The 8,224-nt window shown below is 52.9% G+C and overlaps 1 non-coding gene across 1 annotated transcript; it reads right to left on the bottom strand.

Moving 5' to 3' along the window:
• Positions 1-7,162: 7,162 nt before the first annotated feature.
• Positions 7,163-7,269, bottom strand: LOC125927779 (U6 spliceosomal RNA). Its single transcript, XR_007459455.1, has one exon. It is a non-coding gene; the product is annotated as a U6 spliceosomal RNA (small nuclear RNA).
• Between the last annotated feature and the right edge of the window lie 955 nt (positions 7,270-8,224).

Below are 8,224 nucleotides of genomic sequence, written 5' to 3'. Positions count from 1 at the left end.
AGCAGAGCTCTCTCCTCTCTCGCTCATGGGGCTTCCACTGCCCCCCTCCCCCACCCCCCCTTCACCTGCCCTGCATTTTCCCTCCCTCTTTTGGTCTCTTAACCCTCCCCCCATCTCCATGGCGATAAAAGGGGAGGTGGGGTAAGCTGTGCCCTGTATTTTGAGTCGCTCCACAATAGCCCCTTTCTCTGGAGACACAGGGGCTGCCTGTGGAACTAATCTCCCCCTGCCCATCAGCTCACAAAGGACCAGGGAAGCCCCTCCCTCAGCCAGGCCGCCCTCGGTGACCCCAAGCCCGTTTCCGGGTGCGCTTCCAGCCCTCCGGGGCCTGCAGCTGGGCCTCTCTCACGGGATCCTGCACGCAGGCGGGGTCGCCCCGGCTGACCTCCCCCGAGGACAGAGGTCAAGCCCCTTCTCGGGTCTCTGATGTGATTGGAAGGTTGCCGAGGCAGGGGGACGGGGAGGAGAGGGGGAGGGGACCTTCTCTTTTAATGTAAAATTGAAAGACTCCCTGTGCCTTCCTGTCCGTGCCTGTCTCCGGCGGGGGCTGGGTCGCCTGGCCTAGGACTCCTTAGAAATCTGGGCGTCTTAGAAATGGGTGAAACCCCTGGCAATGGAGCCTGGTCAAACCCAACCCCAGAATATTAGAATCATAAAAGTCTGGGCGTGGGAAGTGGGAGAAACCGTCTAGGGCAGCAAGACTCGGCCCTGGGTTTGATTCTGGTATTTTCTTGCTGTGGTGGGTTTATCTAGACACCTCTGGGCCTTGCTGCGCTCATCTGCAGAGTGGGAACGATACTCGTACCAACCTGACAGGTACTGTAGCAGGTGAGGTCATGCATGTGACATGATCTCAGCCTAATGCCTGGCTCATGGAAGGCACTCCGGGTACCGTGGCTGTGACTATATCAGGCAGGAAGGAATTCCCAGGCTGAGGAATCATCTCCTTAGCTCAGGCCAGGGCATCCCCATCTCAGAGTTAAAGATGGGGAAGCCACCCCCCCCCCTTCCCAGTGAAGAATATTCGAGGCAGGGTAGCTGGTGGGAACACAGACTGGGAAGTCAGAATGGTTGGGACTCAGTCCTACCTCCCCCACCTACCCAGCTGTGACACCTCACTTTCCTCATGTCTACAATGGGGATAATAATAGTAACCACTGCATAGGGTTATTATGAAGATCCAATATGTTAACACACGTAAAGTGCTCAGAAGGGAATCTGGCTTGTTGTCCACGCGATATAAACATTACTTACGATTATTATTGATGTTATGATCATTGGGTCTCTGTGGGCCTGATTTCCAGAAGAGCGCTTATTTCAAATATTCAAAGCCTTTGTCCCTACAAGTCCCCTCTCTTTTCCATGTCCCATGGCATGTTCTGATTTCCGGCAAGGAATAATATATGATCTCTCTTACTTGCTTGGCTGATGAAAAAATGCACATTCTGCCCATATAGACAGCAGCTCTAAACAAGGGACACAGCTAACCCAGAAGGGAGTAATTGGCCTCTTATAAAACAAGGCCAAGTGAAAGATAGGAGTTCAGAAAGGTCGAGGGAGGTCTGGCGGGAGCTGCCGACAGCTCTCCTAACCTGCCCGACTTATTACCGGAATCATTTCAAGGGATAATTTAATGTTCTCCCTCTGTGGCCCTGTTTGCTCCTGAAGGGAAAAATAAATAAATAAACAAACTCAACCACCCCAACCAACACATGCTTTATGAGAACATCACTTACTAGTTTTTAATGGCACCGTTATTAATATAACCGTCCCGGCACCTCCCCTACCTCTGATCATGGGTGAATTATGAATTGTGAATTCTGATCGCTGCTCCCATTACTGCAAACATTTCCACCCGGTCCTGACGGGAAGAGAGAACCAGACTTTCATGTGTAGGGAGAGCTCAGAGGCTGGAGCCTGGTCTGCTCCCCAACCCTGGGAGAAAATTCAGAGAAATGGGGCAGGAGAGTGAGAGAGAACTGGGTGGGGGGGGGGGCGGGGAAGGGCAGGAAGATAGCCTGTCCGGGTGTGTTGGTGGAGAAAGAGCTTGACCACATGCCTCTAGTCCTATAACTGAGCCCAACCTCTTACCTTCCAGGACCTCATTTCCTTCTATAAAATAGGGATTTAAAAAAAATTTTATTTTAATGTTTATTTACTTTTGAGAGAGAGACAGAGTTCAAGCAGGAGGAGGGGCAGAGAGAGAGGGAGACACAAAATCTGAAGCAGGCTCCAGGCTCTGAGCTGTCAGCACAGAGCCCGATGCGGGGCTCGAACTCACGAACCGAGATATCACGACCTGAGCCCAAGTCAGACGCTCAACCGACTGAGCCACCCAGGCGCCCCTAAAATAGGGATTTTTAAGACTTCTTTTTCCCTTTGCCATTTTTAAGCATTGATGATGTCCCAGGCATTGTGCTAAATGCTTTATCTCATTTAACAAATTCTCAGAACGAATGTATATAATACTAGTTTTTTCCCCATTTAGTCGATGAGGCAACTCGGGCACCAGATGTGCAGAAGCCCGCCTGAGGTCACACAGCTGGGATGCTGGTTTACAACCTGGATTTGTGTGACTCCAGGGCCCAAGCCTGTAACTCTTAGGCGACACTGCCTTCCGGGGACAGTAACACCTGTCCCCCTACTAGGCAGGGTGGGGACGGTCAGATGTGTCCGCAGGAGTGAAAGGGCTCTATCAACCACACAGTGGTCTCACGGTGGTATAGAAGCATTTCCCAAAGGAAAGCAAAAGAAGAGATTGGGCTGGGGTGCACTGAGGTTAGAATGGGGAAAGACAGCAACATCCCAAGGGGGACTGAATTTAATTTTTATTTTTTAGAGAGAGAGAGCGTGCACATGAGTAAAGGGCAGAGGGAGAGAGAGAAAATCTAGAGAATCTTTTTCTTTTAATGTTTATTTATTTTGAGAGAGAGAAAGAGAGAGCAAGTAGGAGAGGGGCAGAGAGAGAGGGCGAGAGAGAATCCCAAGCAGGCTCCGAGCTGTCGACACGGAGCCCCATATGGGGCTCAATCCCGTGACCCAGGGATCCTGACCTGATCCGAAATTGAGAGTTGGACGCTCAACCGACTGAGCTGCCCAAGCATCCCAAAGGGGACTGCATCATAGCAAAAGTTACTTTGGAAGAATGCATTATAGTTGATTTCATTTTAAAACTGTGGACAGACAATGAAAGGAAGAACACTCTGTCTGAGTCTCCCCACCCCCACCAAGGGTGTTTTTATTTTGCTCTTGCTAGGCCCTCCTCAGAGGCTCTGAGCTGAGCAGGACTCTGGTCTAGTTGAGTGGATGAGATGCGTCTTCCCGCTACCCGGGATCCTGGCACCACGCAGAGCTGATGGCCTTGAGAAGGTGAGGCCTCCCAAAGGTGAGCTCTGGGAGTTCAGCCACAGTAGGGAGTTGGTGGAGCTGGCACGAGGGCACAGAGGTGGCCAGGGGCTGGGGAGGGTGGGGACAGACCCCCCACATCTTTTCTGGCCTGACCCAGGTTTGCTGGCCACAAGGGACAGCCTCAGGCCCAGGCTGGCTGCTGAGTACTTGGTATTCTGCTCAGGCCCTTGCGTCCTGCCTCCCGGCTCCCTGCCGGTGGGGCCTCCTCCCCCGGCCCAGCCTGGGCCATGCATTATCCTCGCAAGATTGAGGACCTAATGGAGGCGATCAGCACCCGGGGGAGCCACTCCATCCAGGCTCTGGAAGGAGGGCAGAACAGTGCTAGCTGGCTCCTTTACCTACCCTGAGATTGGGGTGCGCTTGGAGGGGGGGTGCTTGGAACTGAGGAGGGCTCCCTGCAACCCCTCCCAAGGGCTCTGGACAACTTCAGTACAGGAGGTGACATTGCAACAATCTTTCTCTTCCTCTCCATGGGATACCCTCAGTATCTGAGGTCCTCGTGGGGAGACCCCAGGCACTATCAGCTTTCTTGAAGCACTTTCTGCTCGCTTTGGGGAGGGCAGGCTCCCACCTTCACCCCATCCCCGCCCCTGCCTGCCAGCTGGCCAGCGTTGGGGCCAGCCCTCCATTGCCCATTGTTCCTGGCTCTCCTCCCACGGTGGGAGGTGGGGAGCTGGGCCTGGTCCCCCCACCCCCCCCCAGCTCGGTAGCGCAGGGCAGCCCCTCCCCCTTCCAGGCTTCAAAGGCCCAGAGGGACTAACCCTTGCCACTGTGGGGCCTCCTCTCTGGGAGCAGTGGGGGGATGGGGGGACAGCTGCCCCCAAAGCAGCATTCAGCAGCTTCCTGGGAGTGAGTAGAGCAGGCCAGGGGGTGATCATGAGCATGTAGGAGGTCAAATGCAGGGAGGTCCTGAGGCAGACGGCCTGGGAAAAAGCCGGGGGATGGATGAGAAGCTGCAAAGGTGATGTAATAATGCCAACAGTGCATTCCTACCGAGAGCAGTCAGCCCTTCCCGAACACTCACGGCGGGCCGGTGCTGTGTTTTCCCCTCGCCTGTCTAATTTCATCCTCTTGGGAGCCAGTACTTCTAGAGAGATTTTGCACAGAAGGAGAAAATCAGGCTCAGAGAGGTTGGGTAACTTACCTGGGCTCACACAGGAAGGATCTGAACATATTTGGACCCACATTGTCTGACTCTGGAACCTTGCCCCTAACCACAGTGCCAGGCCACTGTAACAGGCAGCCGGGAGGAAAACTAAATGAGTGATGGGCACCCCCTCCAAAACACTCACCTGACTTCATGCACATCACCAGGATAATGTGTTTCTTGCCAAGGAACATCCAGGGATCCCAGGGGTAATTGTTTTCACTGAGCCCACATACGCAGTGGCTTTTTATATACTATATTCTTTATACTATAGGGATTTTTTTTCCTTCTCTTTCCAGCCCTGCCCCCCCCCCCCCCCCCCCCCCCACACCGCACCCACCCCCCCCCGCCCCCCCGGACTTTTTACTCCTCTTCTTCCCAGGCTAACATTCTCTCCTCCTACCATCTGCTCCCAAGATGACAAACCCTGCCCACCTTGCTTCCCTAGGGATGGAGGAGTCCAGGACTCATCCCTCCCCCAGGTGCTGTAATTTGAGGGGCTGCCGAGCTGGAATGGACCCAGGGCCTCCCCAGGCTGCCCTCCCGCCACTGTGAGTTGGCTGGCCTCTGCCCTCTGCCCTCTTCTGCCATTAACCCTGTCACCTGCCGGACATCAGCCCCCGGGCCCGGTCTGTCATCCGTGGCCAAAGATGGATGGGGGGCGGCTGGGAAGCATAAGTGGCGACCCCTTAATGAGATCTGGCGGGGGAGGACTGGGCTGTATCAGGGAGAAGCAGGGCCAGGTTGGCAATAATGGCCCTTGTTGAGCGTGACTCATTTTCTTTCTGTGGAGGGGAAGACAGTGGTGTGAGAAGCCTCAGGACAGGCTTGGGGGCCATAGGATTATGTTGCCACCCACCTCCCTCTACCCTCCCTCCCCTCCACTGGCAAACCAGACTGGAGCAGGAAGAGATGGGCAGAGGCTAGAGGGAAAAAGATGACCCTCACCCCTCATTCCTTCTCCTTGGCACTGTGACCCCAGCTCCTTGGGAAGAAGCACAGTGACAAAGAATCCCTAGGAAACAGGAGACCGGCTGCCAAGGCAGTCCCAGGAGACTTCGGGGTCTCCTATCCATGTGCAGAGAAATCGGAGGGAGGGAGCCTCTGTGGGGTGTTGTCTATATAGTGGGGAGCATCTTCAGAAGCGCAAGGAGAAGGTTCTTCGGAAGCAGGAAAAAGAGTGGGATGCAGGAGTAGGGGGAAAACATTATTGGACAGTTGCCTACACATTCCTCCCTAGTGGTTCATAGGATTTTAAAAGGAAGAGATGCTAGAAAGCATCAGCTTTAACCTTTCTTTATACAGATGGGGAAACTGATGCCTAGGGAGGGAAAGAGGCCCACCCAGTTGGTGGCAGAGCCAGAGCTAGGATCCGGGGCTCTAGAAGATCAAGCTCCCTTACTTGACATCCACCTCACTCTCTCCTTGCTTCTTACCCAGGAAGAGAATATGAGAGCTGCTAAAATAATCATTCTTGGACTTGTCTGAAAGGGCTTGTTCTTTCCCAGTTCCTTCCTGCTCCCCCCTCAACGACATAGATGGCATCGTCCAAGGAAGGGCTTGCAGCAGGTCTGGGAGACAGACCCAGGGAGGGCAAGGTAGGGTGCCTCCTGAGATCCGAGCCAGGAATGGGGAACGATTCACTCCCTGAGGATGAGAATGAGGTCGGTGGAAAATAGGGCCCTTTGAGTTTGAGTTTAAAGCTTTATGATTTGGGGTGAGTTTTTTATTTCTGCCCCCACGAAGAGGAAGGAGAAGCACCAAGTAGGTGCCCGCAAAGGTTGGCTTCAAGACCCTCTGACCTTTATCTGGACATATCTGCTGCCACTCTATCCCCGGAGCCGTGGCCTTAGGCTCTGTCTGTGATGATTTTTGGTTTCCCCTCTCCCCCAGCTGCCTAGGGCAGGTTGAGCAGGATTGATATAGTGTGGCATCCAGAGGTTGGATGTCAGGAGGACACTGGTCCTGGCTAACTGTGTGACCCTCAGCCGTTCATTTAGTCTCTCTGGGCCTCAGTTGCCTTATATGTTATTTATTTATTTATTTATTTATTTATTTTTAAACGTTTATTTATTTTTGAGACGGAGACAGAGCATGAACGGGGGAGGGTCAGAGACAGAAGGAGACACGGAATCCGAAACAACAGTTGCCTTATATTTTAAAGGCAGTGCTAGGGGCGCTTAAGTGGCTCAGTCGGTTGAGCGTCCCACTCTTGATTTTGGCTCAAGTCATGATCTCACGGGTTCATAGGTTCGAGCCGCGCATCAGGCTCTGCGCTGTCAGCGCAAAACCTGCTTGGGATTCTCTCCCTCCCTCTCTGCCCCTCCCCCGCTTGTGTGCACGCAGCATACGTATGTGCTCTCTCTCTCTCTCTCAAAATAGATTACATTTTTTAAAAAGACAGTGCTAGACGGTGGTCTGCATACTTCTTTTATTTTTTTTTAAGCAAACCTTTTGCCCAACATGGGGGTCAAACTCATGACCCCGAGATCAAGAGTTGCATGCTCTACTAACTGAGCCAGCCAGGCTCCCCTCTTCACACTTCTTTTCTTTTCTTTTCTTTTCTTTATTATTATTTAAAACATTTTTAACAACAGGTGTAATTACGAAAACATGGAACCCTTCACGAATTTGCCTGTCATCCTTGCACAGGGGCCGGGCTAATCTTCTCTGTGTCCTTCCAATTTTAGTATATGTGCTGCCGAAGCGAGCACCCTTCACACTTCTTTTATTTTATTTTATTAAAAAAAATTTTTTTTAACATTTATTTATTTTTGAGACAGAGAGAGACAGAGCATGAACGGGGGAGGGTCAGAGAGAGGGAGACACAGAATCCGAAACAGGCTCCAGGCTCTGAGCTGTCAGCACAGAGCCCGACGCGGGGCTCGAACTCACGGACCACAAGATCGTGACCCAGGCTGAAGTCCGCCGCTTAACCGACCGAGCCACCCAGGCGCCCCCACACTTCTTTTAAAAAGAAAGACCAGCACCAGGTCTGCCGAGGGCTTCCAAGAGCTTTTGATGTGCATTTCCCAACTTTGCCTCAGGTGACTTCCAGTTGGTAGTTTGAAATAGGGCTTTGGTGGGAGTATTGGCACCACAGAAATTGGCAAATGTGCCAAATCGGGACTTCACAACCACCCACAGGCCGCTGTTCCATTTTACCAGCACACCACAGACCAGAACTCTAACATGCGGTATAAAAACAGAAAAAGAGCAGAACTGCTTTGGTTGAAGCAGGAGAGCCCCCTCCCCAGCTGGCTTTGCCCAAATCCGGGACTTGAAAACTGTCATACCAGGAGAAGCCTGAGATTTGCTCCAGCTCTCAGTTCTGCGGGTCTCAATAATAGGCCACAGAGGATACAGAAGGGAAATGCCCAACAATAAAGAGGCTTGGGTTTTACAGCTGCCTTCGGCCTTGTGGCAAGTCAGCTTTGAGGGGCCAGGAAGCGACTCTGGGAGATGCTTGATCCTGCAGGCCCCCGAGGCCTTGTGGTGGCCTCGTGGTGGCCTCCAAAGGTCGGGCATTCAGGAGAAGTCTTATACCAGCAGGTGTCTGAGAGGCAGGAGGAGGATGAGACTGCCTGGGGGTGGGGGTGGGAGGCATGCCACCCATCTCCTCTCCCTGACCTCCCCAACCCCGACCTCCTGGGTGAAGGGATGTGACTT

This window comes from Panthera uncia, chromosome E1 (genome assembly GCF_023721935.1).
Source record: "Panthera uncia isolate 11264 chromosome E1, Puncia_PCG_1.0, whole genome shotgun sequence".
Classification (NCBI taxonomy): Eukaryota; Metazoa; Chordata; class Mammalia; order Carnivora; family Felidae; genus Panthera; species Panthera uncia.
Note: the sequence above shows the minus strand (reverse complement) of the source record. Positions and strands in the feature narration are given on the sequence as shown.